This window comes from Chinchilla lanigera, unplaced genomic scaffold (genome assembly GCF_000276665.1).
Source record: "Chinchilla lanigera isolate Chin_1 unplaced genomic scaffold, ChiLan1.0 scaffold00127, whole genome shotgun sequence".
NCBI lineage: Eukaryota > Metazoa > Chordata > Mammalia > Rodentia > Chinchillidae > Chinchilla > Chinchilla lanigera.
The window spans coordinates 1,917,739-1,933,409 of record NW_004955528.1 but is presented as its reverse complement, the minus strand read 5'-3'; the positions used below and the strand labels follow the sequence as shown (position 1 = coordinate 1,933,409).

Here is a 15,671-nt window from a genome sequence, read left to right as displayed (position 1 = left end):
AAAAAAAAAAAAAAAAAAAGTCAATCATAAAATGACAAATACTGTATAATTCCACTTAGATGAGATATCTACAGTAGTTAAATTTGCAGAAAGTAGAATGGTACTTACAAGCAACTACAGAAAGAAGAAGTGAGTTATTTTTAATGGGTATATAGTTTTAGGTTTACAAGATTATATATCTATATATAGATATATAATCTATTTTATATTTTTTTTCTTTTGAAACAGGGTCTTGCTGTGTAGTTCAGGCTGGCCTTAAACTCACTATGTAGCCCAGGCAGGTCTCGAACACATGGCTATTCTCCCACCTCAGCCTCCCGAGGGCTGGGATTATAGTATATATATATTTTTTATTATCTGCAAGTCCTACCTGTGAATATGACATTGGAAATGGGGTCTTTGTAGATGTACTTAAGCTAAGAATGTTAAAATGAGGTCATCCTGAACTTAGGGCGGGCCCTAAACCCAGTGGCAGGTGACCTCGTGGGAAAGGAGAAAGCAGCTTTCAGAGAAAGGCGAAGGGAGCACACGTGAGGACAGGGATGGGCCATGCCCTTTGTGGCCACCAAAAGCTGGGGAGATGCTTGGAATGTATTCTCTGTGAGAGCCTCCAGAAGGCATCAACACCTTGATTCTGGGCTTCTGCTCTCCACAACTGTGAGGTTTCTTGGGCTGTCGTTGTTGTTAATGTTGTTTTTGTACTGGGGATGAACTCAGGACTGTCACACTGAGCTACCTAGCTGCCTCCTCCTCCTCCTCCTCCTCCTTCTTCTTCTTCATCTCTTCTTGAGACAGGGTCTTGCTAAGTCACTAAATTGCCCAGGCTGGGCTCAAACTTGCACCCCTCTGCCCTCAGCCTTCCACAGTGCTGGGATTACAAGTATGCATCACCATGCCCAGCTAAATTTCTTTTTCCTTCATGTTGACATTTTTATTAGTAAATATGTAGGTGCTATAAAGTATAAGCATGTAGAAAAATGTCTGTTGGCTGGATATTTCCTGTGCCTCTTCAAATCTTCTTGGCCACACCTTTGATTCCAGGGATGGCTACAGCAACCAGCTGTGTGAGGTGTCCGCCCCCTCCACGTCCACCCCACACCGCTGCTGCCCCGTACCCCCGCACCCTTCACTCCCAGCCCTGGGAGTCTCACACCTGCCCAACCGGAGACTAGAAGGCAATTCAGTGCCCTGTAAGATAACCAGAATTTTTGGCCTCAGGAACTGGGAGACAGAGAATGATGCTTCAGTCTGACCTCACCTGATAAGGCTTATTCTGTAGCAAGCCCTTCCTGGTGCTCACTGAGGTCTGGGAAGTTTATATTTGTAATCCCATGGAAAAGTTACTGGAAGTCTAGCCAGTTAATTCCAATCTACCACTTCCAGTGCAACCCATGGTGAGAATAAAGATGCTAAGGCATAGTTGTAGTTGTGGGGAGCCAAGGGGTCCTAATTCCAGGTAGGATAATGCTAACGGGAACAGGGGCCTCGACCCAAGGCCAAAACAGGATATTATTAACTCATGAAGAAGGGAATTGCTCTGGGATGAGGGACCGTGAGAATGGTGGGAAGTACATGAGTGCTGTGAGCTGGGCTAGCTAGGAGGTTGAAATCCCCTCCACCATATGCAGCCCTGTGTGAAGGAAGGAGATGCAGAAAGAGTAATCTGCTTAGCACAATTGGAGATGGTATCTAATGTTTTGAGATGGTCTCTGCTTCAGCTCTGATGTGTAATTTTTTATGCCCTGGGAAGTCACAGCCCCTTGTCTCAAGGCTCGAACCCAGCCAACAGCGTGGACCGCAGCTCTCCCTCCCGCCTCAGCTCACACGTTTTTTGGGAGCGGTAGGGACAGGGAAACACCGCCCTGTCACCTTGCTTCAGAAACTACACATCAGCACCCGGCTGGACCGATCTGCATTGCTGAAAGCCAGCTGAAGGGATAAGGAAAAGTCCCGGCCAGCTCTGCACACATCAGTACGTGGAAATAGGGCCAGGGTCAGCCAAAATGGAGACGATGGCTCTTCTTTCTAGGAGGGTCGTCCAGACGACCCTCCACATTATTCCATGGCCCTCACACATCCCACATTCTACACCTGAGTTACCAGTGGGTAACTGGGCAAGCCCTGCTTTCTCAGCTCTCCCTCCTTCCCTAGTTCACTCCAAACAAAGCCCCAGGGAAACTCCTCGCCTGTAAACCTTTGTCCCAGGGTGTGCTTCCCAGGCGCCCAGGCTAATGTGATACCATAGAGAGCGATGATAATGACTGATCTGCTGATCTAAAACATTTCAAAACAGAGGCATGAGGTGGGTGTATTCCTCAGAGCCTGGCTTCAGCCCCTGGTACTACAAAAATAACTAATAAATACAGGGGGCTGGGGATTTAGCTCAGTGGCACAGTGCCTGCCTGGCAAGTGCGAGGTCATGAGTTCGATTCCTGGTACCAGAAGAAAATAATAATAATAATAATAAATACAATGTAGCACGTTGCTCCTAGGGCAGTAGAGAACAAAACAAGGCAAGATTAAATCAAGGACAAGAAAAACTGAACAGAAAGGAGTCCTGTGCTGCTTAATAACAGGATGAGTTCTGAGAAAGGTATTCTCTGGTAATTCTGTCATGTGTGACTCTCACAGAGTGAACTTACACAAACCTAAATGGCCTATCTGAATACACACTTAGGCTATTAAGAATCATAATATTAAGGGCAGGGCACAGTAGCATACATCTGTATTCCCAGCTGTCTGGGAAGCTGAGGCGGGAAGATCACAAGTTTGAACTCAGCCTGCACAGTTTAGAGACTTAGTGAGAACCTGTCTCAAAATTTTAAATTTTAAAAGGGCTGGGGATGTAGCTCAGTGCAAAAATCCTGGTTTCATTCCCCAGTACTTCAAAACTACACATGCATACGTACATATGTACATACGTACACCATGTAGCATGTTACTCCCGGGGCAGTGATGAACAAAACAACGCGAGATTAGATCAAGGACAACAGAAACCGATGCAATCAAGAGACGTAAACACGAGACGTGCGGAGCAGCTGCTGGCAGAACTCGGCGCACTGTTTACAGTAAACTTTTTAGGAGTGGAAGGAGTGTGGCCTAACATGAAAATGTGTATACAGTCAACACACAAACCTGTAACAGTCGTTTGTGATCATGAGCGAGCCTTACGTACCGCACATAGCCGTATGAACTGAACTTGCGCAGAACGGCAGCACAGCAGGCATCCCCACACAGATGAGGAACGTAGCACCCTATGTGTTACGACAGTGTGAAGTCACCAGGTGCTAGGGGTTTTCAGCGCCAGGGTAATCATACATCTGGTCTACCATGTCCACAACATCGCTGTGTGACACGTGGCCTCACAGATAATGAGCTGGCGGGCACAGTCACGGAGGCTGAGCCTTTCAAGCTGCCATCTGCAAGCCGGAAACTCAGGAGAACCAAGGTTCAGTCTGAACCCCAGAGGCTGAGGCCAGAAGAACCACCCATGCTCTAGTTCACTATTCCAGAGCGGGGAAACAGATGAGGTGAACTGCTTCAAGTGTTGAGGTGGGGAAAAGGGGGGAGTAAATACCCGTGTCTTCAGTCCCCTGGGTTAGGGTACTTCGTTACTGCAGCCCCAGGACACTGCCGCAACTTCCTCAGTGAGGCACTGAAGGGTTTCTAGGTGGCTGCAGCAGATACGATGCCCAGCGTGGCCCGAGAGCACAGGTCCTGGTGGATGCAGGCCTCGGCCTGTGGGGCTGCAAACAGGATGGCCACGGGCCAGAGTCGACCTCCAAAATGTTCAGGACCTCTGGGCATGAGTGCCTTCAAAGAGGACAGGAGAACAGTGCCAGGGTGGCACAAGGAACCACCGCAGGACAAACTGGCCAGATCAGGGGCCTCGGGCTGCAGAGGAGGAGGAAAGTACGTTGTGCCCATGCTAGCTTTTCCATAATGATCTTTAAACTGAGTTTAGTGAGCCACATTCCCTCCTTAGCGTTCAGATAAGGAAGACAGGCCCCGGGGAGGTTCCTCTTTGCACGCCGCTTGCTCCCCGAGTGAGCACGGACAGCAGGGAGACTCTGTAGTTTCAGATCAAGCAACAGCAGTTTCAAAGTGTCCATGCCTCTCCGGCCTCCTGCACCACACCCTCTCTCTGGACCCTTGACCTTGACCCACTTGTCTGAGAAGGGAGAGGCTCTCAGACAGTACCTCCCACCTGGATGGGAGAATCCACATCCACCTTGTTCCTGTCTCCTTTCTGCCTGTCGGGGTGGAGAAGGTGGCCTTCTGAGCACCTAAGATAAAGCCCTGGCAGTCGCAAAGGCTGGGGCGTATGGGGTTAGAGGTCGCACAGAGACTGAGGTGACAGAGGAGGGGTCCCATGGGGTCAGGGATCACACAGAGCCTAGAATCTTGCCGGGGCTGGACGGGCTTTGGGGAGCACAAACCTCCATCCCCACTGCATGCCCTGTTTGCATCCCTGAGCCACAGTAATAGAGAGAGAAAACAGTGACTGTCTCCCTGCTTGTTTGCGCTGGGAGGCTATGGGACGGTGGCAGTGGGCACCTCTCAGGGTCACACATCCCACGCCCCACCTGCAGCCCAGGGGCGAATCTGGGCAGCTGAATAGCAAGCGCCATCTGCCAGGCACAAGCAGCCTCTGAAAGTCAGTCCCCTGGGTTTCTGGGTAACAAGTGGGGCCTCAGAGACCACCCAGTGCACCTCCTGGGTCCTGAGGCCTCGAGCTTCCCGCGGCACTAAAGCCAAGTCGCTGGATGGAGAGGAAGTGAGAGGCACAGTCCCGGGGCACACTCACCTTGCACACACTCGTGCTTGCGTGCTCACACAGATGCTGTCTGGCCAGTGGGAGGGCAGCCGCACCCCACCCTCCCTTCGCCCCACTCCCCCCACTGCCGCCCGCCTGTCCAGACTCCTCCCCTGCGGAGCGCTCCGGAAGATGTTCTCAATCTCTTCGGTTAAATAGTTCATAACTGAGCAGATTTTACTGAAAGCTTGTCTCAAAATCTGACTTACTTTTGATCGTAAAATTATCTCTGCTCATTTCCAAAAATCCCATCCAAACCGTAGAAGGCAGAAGGAGAAGAGGCGCCATGGGCAGAAGGAGCCGCGAAACCCAGGCCAACGGGTGAGTGGGACGGGAGGAGGCGGGTCCGGAGTGCCCATGGGCGGCTGAGGACTGTGACAACGCTGCTGACGAGAGGGACCACAGGACCCAAGAACACAATCAACCAAGGGGGAGCCTGGGGCGGCACCTCGGGGCCTGCCTGAAACTGTGCAGAACCCAGGGTTTCCACGCCGCCCCACACACGAGGCAGCGTTGGCCACCCTGGCAACTGAAGCCAGACCTTGGGACAGCAGACACAGGTTGGGGACATGGCTGGCACTGGTGGTTGATATGTGTCAACCTGACTCGGCCACGGACGGCCCACATATCTAGGTAAGCACCCCTTCTGGGTGCAACTGTGAGGCTGCTTCTGGAAGAGATTAGCATATGAACGGGGGACTCTCCCACAGGAGACCTCCCTGCCCAGTGTGCAGTCCTCCTGCCTGGAGCAGGAAGCAGGAGGAAGGCTGGGGTCAGGACACTGATCCTCTCCTGTCCACGACTCTCTGGCTCTCAGCCCTTTGAGCTACCTCACCCGCTGTCTTTGGTCTCCAGCTTTCAGAGGGCGGACTGTGGGACTCCTCAGCCTCTGCAGTCACAGGAGCCGGTATCGTACACCTTGTACAAACACGTAACTACATGTACATGCAGTATGCAAGTGATAGGTGTATATCTCCTTCTGGTCCTGTTCCTCCAAAAAGCCCTGGCTAATAGAGAACTTGGCACCAAGAGGAGGGGTGCCCCTGTAGCAAGGATCTAACACTGGGGCAGCAGCTCTGGAACTGGGAAATAGGTAAAGAACGGCATCGTTTTGAAGCACATGGCAGAGGAAGCCATGATTGTTGTGATGATGTTAAAGACCACCCCAGTGGGATCTCAGGAGGGAAGGAGAGGTGCAGAGAGAGCTTCCATTTCTTCAAGAGCACAGAAGTAATGGTGCACAGACGGTCAGTAGAAACGTGGAGAGTGAAGGCCAATCTGATGCGGCCTCCGACAGAAATGAGTAACATTTATTTGACAGTGGAGAAAAAATGACTCCGCTTATAACGTGGCAGACTTGTGTGCTAGTATTTTGCAGACGGTAGAGCTTACAGGGCTAACACTGGCTATTTAGCTGAGATTTCTAGGCAGTGCTGAAGAACCAGCTCAGCTCTTCCTGTCTACTTACAGTAAATTACTGTGTGAAGCAAAAGGGAACTAGACCTTAAAGATTCAGAAAATTCTCAGATTGTCCATTTTGGGAAAAAAATGAGAAGGCGTATTTGGAAGAGAATAACAAAGTGCGGGACGTGAGCCACCAAATGTGTCAGCTTGTGAGAAATGAGCCCCTAGACTCGAACTTCGGTGCCCGAAAGAACGCACTCTGCAAGAGGGCCGGACAAGGCGAAGTTGAAAGTACTTCTGCAGAAGGACCCCGTGCGCTCACCCTCGAGGCAGCGCGTGGTGGGGGAGGCCAGGGGGATTTTGCGTGCTCGCACATGGGAAGCAGCTGTCCTTCAACCTCACTGGCTGACTTCAGAGGCTTACGGTCTATCGTGTTTAGCTGTTTCAAGTGTCTCAGTGCAAGGGGAGGACCCAAAGCGTGGGAGGGAAGAGGGTCAAGGGAACAGACAGTCCTGGGCTACTGAAAAGCTGTCTTTGGTCTGCAGCCACATTTCCAGAATTTAATGAGTGGGCGTTTCTTATAATTCTGGTGTAAGGAGTGGGGTGGGGGCAGCCTAGGGGGCACTAGCGTCTAAAGTGGACGTGGTCTACTTTATATCTTCCGATAGAAAAGACAGCCACAGTTTCTCACAAGCTGCCCACCTGGGAAAAGTGCCAGGGGCCTGAAGGGGAGGAGATAGGAAGGAAGGTTGTCAGACGTCTTGGGATGCAGCTGTTTGTGTGGGAACAAGCTCTGTTCTTCAAGACAAGAATGACTCTGAAGGAGCTGGGCGTGGTGGTGCATGCCTGTAATCCCAGCACTCGGGAGGCTGAGGCAGGAGAATCCTGGCAAGTTCGAGACCAGCCTCAGCTACAAAGTGAGCGCAAGCACAGCCTGAACTGCATAGTGAGACCCTGCCCCAAAAAGACAAAAAAGAAAAGAAAAGGAAAAGAAAAGAAAAGAAAAAAAAGGGGGAGAGGAAAAGAAAGAAAGAAAGAAAAGAAGAATGGAAAGAAAGAAAAGAAAAGAAAGGGAAAGGAAAGAAAAAAGAAAAGAAAAGAAAAGAAAAGAAGAGAAAAAAGAAAAGAAAAGAAGAGAAAAAAGAAAAGAATGACTCTGAATTTGGCTTAGAGTTCATCGGGGCCTCCCTCAGTTTTGAGGCCAGATGTGGGAGCCTGACACCTGCCCAGCAGAGATGTGAGGTAGGACCTCTGTCTAGCAAAACTGCGTGGGTGGGAAAGGCATAGGGGAAAGGGTGTGGAGCCAAAGAGGATTATTCTTTTAGCCTTAGGGTCTCATGGACTTTTCCTTGCTAGGTTTTGGACTTGTCTGGTCTGGGACCCATCACCCCTGTCTCCTTTACAGTCTCCCTTTCAGAATGGAAATGCCTACTCCATACCTGCTTCACCACTGCATTTTACAAGCACATAACTTGCTTTATTTCTCAGGTTTATAACTGGAAATGAACTTGCCTTAGGTTGAATTGCATGTCAAGTCTCATCCATATCAGATTTAGGTAACATTTACCTGAAACTCTGGATTTTAGGTGTTAGTACTGATGCTGCACCAAGATAAGACACTTGGGGATATCGGAATGAAATGCCTGTATTCTGCATGTGAGGACATGAATTCGGGAAGAGAGTCAGAGGTGGAATGTTACGGAAAGATGTCTGTGTCTCTCCAAGTGCTCATTGTGATGTTATATGAAGGTGGGACCAGAATTATCCACTTAACTGGCTCTGGGACAAAATACCCACAGCACACAACTGAACAAGGACAGGTTCACTTTGGCTCACAGTGTTAAAGGATTTAGGCCACAGCAGGCCAGCTCCAAAGCAGGGGCAAGGCAGAGGAAAGCTGTTCAAGACAAGAATGAGTCTGAAGGAGCCGGGCATGGTGGTGCACGCCTGTAATCCCAGCACTCAGGAGGCTGAGGCAGGAGGATCCTGGCAGGAGGAGGAATGAGAGAGAGAAGGGAGGAGGGATGGGACGAGAATACACCCTGCCAGGTCAAGCCTCTAGCGTCTCACCTCTTCCAGCCAGCCCCAACCTCCAAATCAAATATTCAGCTACCAAGTCATCAATGAATTCATCCACTGGCAAGCACAATGCCCCATGACCCAATAACCTAAAAGCCCTACCTCTGCACACAGGAGACTTTGGGGAACATTTCGGGTCTAAACTATAAAATTCTGCCCCAGGCCCCCAGAGGCTTATGTCCATCTCATCATGCAAAATGCATTTAAGTCCAACTCTGACCATTGCCAAAAATTTAACAGGTGTAGCGTTACTCAAAAGTCCAAGCCCAGAGTTTCTCTGAAACTCAAGGCAAACTCTTAGCTGTGTGCCCCTACAAAATAAAAAAGTTAAATGCTTCCAACATACAATGGCACAGAGTAAAAGAGGGGTCTAGGGTAATAGAAAGGAATTGGACCAGAGCAAGACCAAAACCCAGCATAACAAACATTACATCCTGCAGCTCCACAGCCAGCACTCAGGGAGGTTGTAGTGCAATGGGCACACCAAAGGGTAGAAAGCCCCACCCCTATGGCTTGCGGGCTGCACACTTGAGCTCCCTCAGGTTGGATCTCCTCAGCACCTGTGGCTTTCCTGAGCAGACAGTTCATGTTCCCGGCACCTCTAATGTTCTGGAGTCTCAGTGGCAGCCTTTTGTCTTTTCTTCATAGTTTCACATATTGCCCTCTTGAGGGCACGTAGTCTGGCCTCCCAGACCTTCTTTTGAAATTTGGGTGGAAGCCTCTAGGACCCCTCAACTCTTACATTCTGCATGCCTGAAAAACCAAAAAACATGTTCAGGCAGCTGTTCTGCCTGAACAGCTCCATCAGCCTGAACAATAGCTGGACCCTCTTGGATCATGGCTGCAACAGCCTCTGGAGCACCTGATGGCTGAAATGAAGGAAATACTTCTCTCTAGGTAGCCATGAGTGAGCAGGTGGCCCTGGGGCTCATTTCTCAAAGCAAAATCTTTTCAAAGACTTTACCCTTTTACATCCTGAGCCTGTGATAGGTGGGGCCTGGCTAGCTCCAGAGATGTCCTCAAGGCATCCTTTTTATTGTCTCAGGGTACAGTACTTGATTTCTTTTCAATGTTGCTAATCTTTTCTCTTTGGCTCCAACTTTACACATCTTTCTTTTCTTCAAAACTGTAATATGTTCAAATCTTTGCTCCTGATTTTCACTATAGACCTAGCTAAAAGCAGCTAGGACTATCCATGTCACAACCTGAATGTTGAGCTGCCTTGAAATTTCCTTTGCAAAATTAATTAGTTTCCCACCTTTATTTTATTTTATTTTATTTTTATTTTTTTGGCTACTGGATATTGAACTCAAGACCTTGTGTTTGCCAGGCAGGCACTGTGCCACTGAGCTATATTGGCCTTGGCCCAGTCTCCTATCTTTAAATTCAATATCACACAATGTTTTAGGACATGGACAAAATATACCCAAATTCTTTGTTGTAATGTAATACAAATCTCTAGTCCAACTTCTAATAGAGTCTGTGTTCCAATCTGAACCTTCTCCATTTGGTCTTTCCTGTCCACACTTCTACCACCATTTTGTTCTTTTAAGCTCCCACTGGAACTGTCAATCAAGCTCTGCTTACAGCGTTCTAGCACTTCTCTGACCCACATCTTCAGACCTTTCCAAACTCCTCCCATAAACCAGGTCCAAAGGCCGCTGAACCGCATGCTCAGGTACAGTCATAACAATGACCATTTCTCTCTCTTTTTCTTTTTTAGATAGTGCCACAATTTTACGGGGTTTGAACTCACTGTGTAGCCCAGGATGATCTTATACTTGCAGCAAATTCTTCTGCCTCAGCCTCCTGAGAGCTGGGATTATAGGCTGTAATCCCACCATGTCTGGCTAACAACCCCACTCTTGATAGCAATTGTCTATTTTGGTCCTTGTTGTGGTTTAGATCTAAAATGTCCCCCAAACGCCTCGTGTGTTTGGAGGTGGGGCCTAACCAGAAGAGGTAGATCACTGGAACATGACTTGGAAGGTTGTATTTTTGTCCCTGGCTCTTCTGTTTCTTGGCTGCCATTGGCTGAACAGTTTTTCCCAGCCACACCCTTCCACCATGCCAATTCTGCCTTTGAGCCAGCCAATCACAGACTGAACCCACTGAAAATTGTGAGCTAAAAAATTTCTCTTCCTTTAAATTACAGGTGTTGAGTATTCTGTCCAAGTGACAAGATGCCCAGCACCCAAAACTGAAGGACAGTTTTATTTTGGCCACAGTTTCAGGGAGGTCCTGTGCTGCTGAGCTGCATCCCCGGCCCTTTCAGCTACTGTTTCAGAGGTTTAGTGCACAATAGGCTGACTCCAGGCAGAAATGGCATGGGGAAAGGTGTGGAGGAGGAAAGCTGCTCGCGCATGGCAGCCAGAGAGCAGGGGTAGAAGGAGGACCAGAGAGAGGGGTGAGAATACACCCTGGGGGGCAAGATCGCACCTTTCCAGATCACACCCCCAATAACCCACCGCATCTAACCGGGCCCCACCTCCTAAAAGCACACTTAGCTGTGAACTCATCCAGGAATTACTCCACTAACAAGTCCAGTGCCCTTGTGAACCGATCAGCTTCCAAATGGCCCACCTCTGAACACATGAGACTTTAGATCTGAAATAAAACAAGGCCTTTGGGAGGTGACTTGGGTGGAGCCATCATGAACAGGAGTGATACCCTGATGAGAGCTCAGAGAGGCCACACCCCGCTTTGCATCCCATGGGAAAACCAGGAGTGCACAATCAGAGGAGAGCCCTCAACAGAACCTAACCACAGGGCACCTTGACCTCCAGTTCCACCCTCCACAACTGAGAGACATGCACTGCTATTGTTTTTAAATTGCTTGACCTATGGGACTGTGTCACAGACGCCCAAGTGGGCCAAGACAAGATGAACTAGGTGAAGGTCTCTCCATCCAGGGAAAGCCACTGAAGCAGGTTTCCAAGGCTCAGAGGGGTTGGTCATATCCTATTTCTTAGATTGGACATTGGGAACATGAGTGCTCACTTCCTTATATTTTAAAGGATGTATGTGTGACATATACTCATTTCCATGCATGACAAAGTTGACATTAGATAGTGCAGACTCACCTGTGTGCATACACCTGCACAGGTCTGCACCCGGGTGTCTCCAGCCTTGTTCTGGGGGTTCCACCAGCCTTTGCAGCTGGGACTCAGCCTCCTGCTGCCTGAAGGATCATTCAAGTGCTGCTCATGCCCACTGAGGTTACAGCCCACAAGGTGCTTATGTTCTAAATCTTTTCCCTCGGGTTTCCAACACTCAGGGAAGAGGTGGTAGAGGTACAGCGGTGAGCACAGCTGCCTTCCGAAAGCAGGGGAAAAATCAGAATGAATCCTTTACACTCTTCTTGGGAAGCCAAGGTGAGTAGCACATGCAGTAGGCAGTAAAGGTCATGAACAAGAACTGGGTCCCACCCGGGAGAGAAACACTTTTTCTCACGCAGGTGTGAATCTTCCCCAGATCCAAGCCAATGTGTATTTGGATGCTGATCAAGATGTGCTATGTGGATCAGAAAGTTTTCAAAATGAACACCCTGTTTGAAGAACCTGTGTGTTATTTTTTAAGGTTATAAAACACCAGGACACGCCTGCTCCAGAATCCAAGTCTCCTGGACAGGAGCCGACATTCTGCTGACCTCTGTCCTGCACTTAGCACCATGAGAAAGAACTAATGCGCAGTGGAACATCAAAAGGCAACGACAGGACTGCAAGGCTGCTGCCTCAGACTCTGAACCCACAGAGTGCCAGGAGGAAGTGGCCTCCACCCACCAGAGGTGCTCTGGCTTTTTCTTTCCCAAACCCTTAGGCTTTTTCCCTAGCCCCCAGCTGCTCAGTGCTGGCCATGCCTCTGGCTTCTCTAGGATCTCTGGACACAGGCCAGGGGTGGTGAGAGAGGACCTCAGGTCAGCCTGGGTGTGGGCTTTCCTTTCTCCTTTCGCAGTTTCCAAATTATCTTCAGTGAATGTATTATTTCTTTACAATTAAAGAAAGATGCCAGGTGTGGTGGCACATGCCTGTAATCCCAGCACTTGGGATGCTGAGGCAGGAGGATCGCCATGAGTTCAAGGCCAGCCTGGACTACATAGGGAGACCCTACCACAAAAAGAAAAGTTAGAGAGAAATATTGCTTGCTTTTTATCATTGAAGTTATTCATCAAGAAAAATGCATGTGCTAAAAAGTGCATCAAGTAAATGTACAGCACTGTGAATTTCCAAAAACTAAGGCCATCGGCATGACCAGACCAGATGAAGAAATACAACGTGCCTGTTCCCCAGAAACCTTGGTACCCTCCATGTCACTGCCGAGAGAGTAATCACCACCCTGACTTCTAACACCAAGGGTTGCTGCTGCCAGGCATCATGTAATGGAATGATTCAGATCTCTCTGTCTCTCTGTCTGTCTTTGTCTTTCCTTTTCCAGTGCTTTATTTTTGACATAGGCTTAATTGTTAAACTTGTGGTAAGTTTCATACACCCTATTTTAACTCTTTGATTGTTGATAATTTCATGGCATTCAGTACAGTCACTAGCTGGCCAGTCATTTCCTCTATCTAGTCCAGAACATTTTAATCCCCCCAAGAGAGGACCCGTATCTGTCTAGCTGGTGTGTGTCCTTAGCCACATCTAAGATGGAAATCAAGCATGTGTTAGTTCAGTTGTGGCTAACGCTAAAGCGCAGGTTCAGGTGCCTGCTTGCCATCTGTGAGGCAAGTCTGCGAGGACGGTCACCACTGTCATTCTCTTCTTCAGACTCCTCTAAGGGGGGTACCCCGTGGAGGCTACCAATCATCTGAGGATTCTTTCGCTCACTTTGTATAGAAATCATGAACAGGGCTGGGGAGATAGCTGGGCGGCACAGTGCCTGCCTGGCAAGTGCGAGGTCCTGGGTTTGATTCCCGGGACCAAAGAAAGAAATCATGGATAGGCAAAGTGTAGCTGTTTTAGTATTAAGATCCTGGAGTTCTGAGTGCCAGCAGCTATCAACTCTTTGTGCTAGCAGTTCTCCTAGTTGCTTGGAACCATCAGCTGCCAGCAGGTCTCAGAAGCTCTCCTGGCCTCTGCTGGTCTCCACCATTCTCTGGCTGCTGGCCTCCCTTAGCATTGCCAACTCCGGCTGCCGTGTGCTTACAGTGCCAGCAGCCTTTGGTGTTACCAGCTCTGAGTGTGCCAGCTGGGCATGCACTACTCAAGATAGAAGTCATAAATGGGCAAAAACATGCCACCCAAACGAGGCTTTATTCAGACTTCTGCTGTGGCATAGAGGGCAGTGGTGGTGAAGCACGGCACGCATGCCACAGTAGGCTACGTATACCATTGATAGCGTTAAAGGGTTCCAGCACTGATGTAGGGGAATAGTGCCCAGACTAACCACTAAGGATATGGGGAAAGTTGTTCATACAGAAGAAAAAGGTGGGCTTGCACATATGCAGGCTCAGACTTTCTGTTTAGTCACGGGGAGAGAGGGCTTCCTGGTAGATTGGAGCTTGCTGCAACCAAAGCAAATGTCTCCTGGGGTGGTCATGGGGTGCTCAGCGTAGCTGTGGCCGGCTGCAAGGCAGAAGAAGAAAGATACCTCAGGTACCCGCTGGGGAGCGCCAGGCCCTTCTCTGCCATCTCATGTCCATTAATAATCACTCCCCACCCCACTTCTCCAGCCATCAACCACTGAGCTGCCTCTGTACCTGGACCGCAGCCATCTGCTGTGTGGGCTCCTGAGTGGGGGTGTGCCCAGGTGTGGCCCGGCCAACAGGGAACGTCCTCTCTCTGCGAGAGGCAATGCCGGGTAAGGTGGGAGGGGTGGGTGCCCCCAGCAGGGGCTGATTTGCTGGGCACAGCCTGGGTGACATGGAGCAGGGAGCCTTCCACATGCTGGCCGACACAAAGGGAAAGCAGCAGCCTGGGGCTTCCTAAAGTCAAGGACTTTTGAGACACAAAGTGGACATTGGCATCCTAAAGTCCAGGCTTCACATTGCAGCGCTGACCTCCGTGGGACCCTGGGATGGGACATAAGCCTTGGGTGGGCTGCTGAGGACAGCTGCCCAAGAGCCATCGAGATGGCAGCCTGGCCGCTGTCCATCCCCCTGCGGCCCCCAGGATGTGTCCTCTGGCCGGAGGAACGCGAGGCTCCCTCGTGTGAAGGTGAACCTGGACCCGAGGCGTCAGGGTGGCAGTGGGGACGGGGCCTGCCCGAAGGCCAGCTGTTCACTCAGTCTTGAGGAGTTGAACGCTCTTTCCTACCAGGGAGCAGAAGGGGCAGAAGAGATGTGGGTGGGCGCCCAGCACCCCTTCCCTGGTGATTCTCGTGGGAATGGAAACGTGGACCAAGACGCAGCTCCGGCTTCACTGCAGTTCCTTCTGCATAACAAAGTACATCTTCCAGGGAGCTGGAGGTGAGAGAAGGATTTCTCTGCTGAGAGTCTGGACACGGGACAGAACCAGGTCAGGGGCAGGCTTGTTCTGAGCAGACAGGCTTTGTCCAGAACCAGCGCACTTGCTCTGGAACTGCCTGCCAGCAGTGTTCCAGTGGAGGGGACTCTCGCAGGCTGGACTCCGACCCCAGCACCTCCTGGCCTGGGAGGACTCTGGTGACCTTTCCCAGGTCACAGTCACCCCTCCAGGAGCCAGCATCCTGACTGGGGAGGCCCAAAGGGGAGCCAGGACACCTTCAAGCCTGTCTTTCACGTCCACACACTCAGGCCTGTGCGCAGCCCACTCAGGTCTGGCTGTAGGCGGTCAGCAGGCACCGACAGCACCTCTGGCCTCTCCACCAGCTGCCCATGGGGTGCTGTCCACTCTGTCCACTCCTTCCATCCTGCAGGGTCCTCCTCCTCACAGCCTCCCTCAGCCCAGCCCCTTCCCCGGGGGTCTCCTCCAAGCCCTCCCCCTTGCCCGCCCTCCTCACCTCCCTTCAGATTCTCCACAGTCCTCACACCGCCGCACGGGACTGGCCTTGACTCACGTCGCCCTGCTGCCGCTTCCTCCCCACGCGCCCAGGCGCTGAGGCCAGCCGCTGTGGCCAGCCGCAGCTTACCCTGGACCACAGCATATGCCTGAAGCCTGCCAAGCTCTGAAACCTGCACACCAGGCCAACCCAGGCCGGTTAAACCAGCCTCCTGAAGGTGGCCTCTAATCTCCCGGCCTCCCCGGCCCCATCCCAATTTCCCTCTGCTTTTCCCCCGAGGGAAGGCGCTGGACACTTGCCTGCCTTGGGCTCTTCCCAGGGACCCTCCTGGGCACAGCAGGCTGAGGACTCAGAAGGATGTCCGCCGGCGCCTGCACCCTGTGGCCGCCTCCACCAGCCCGGCCCAGTCTGGGAGCTCCAAGTTGCCTTTGTGCCTTCTGCTCCTGGGCTGCGCTGC

General features: G+C 50.8%; 1 long non-coding RNA gene across 1 annotated transcript; it reads right to left on the bottom strand.

The window, feature by feature from the left end:
- Positions 1-13,523: 13,523 nt before the first annotated feature.
- On the bottom strand, positions 13,524-15,381 carry LOC102006949. Its single transcript, XR_264700.2, has 3 exons — positions 15,215-15,381; positions 13,995-14,696; positions 13,524-13,860 (listed from the first exon to the last, which is right to left on the bottom strand). It is a non-coding gene; the product is annotated as an uncharacterized LOC102006949 (long non-coding RNA).
- Between the last annotated feature and the right edge of the window lie 290 nt (positions 15,382-15,671).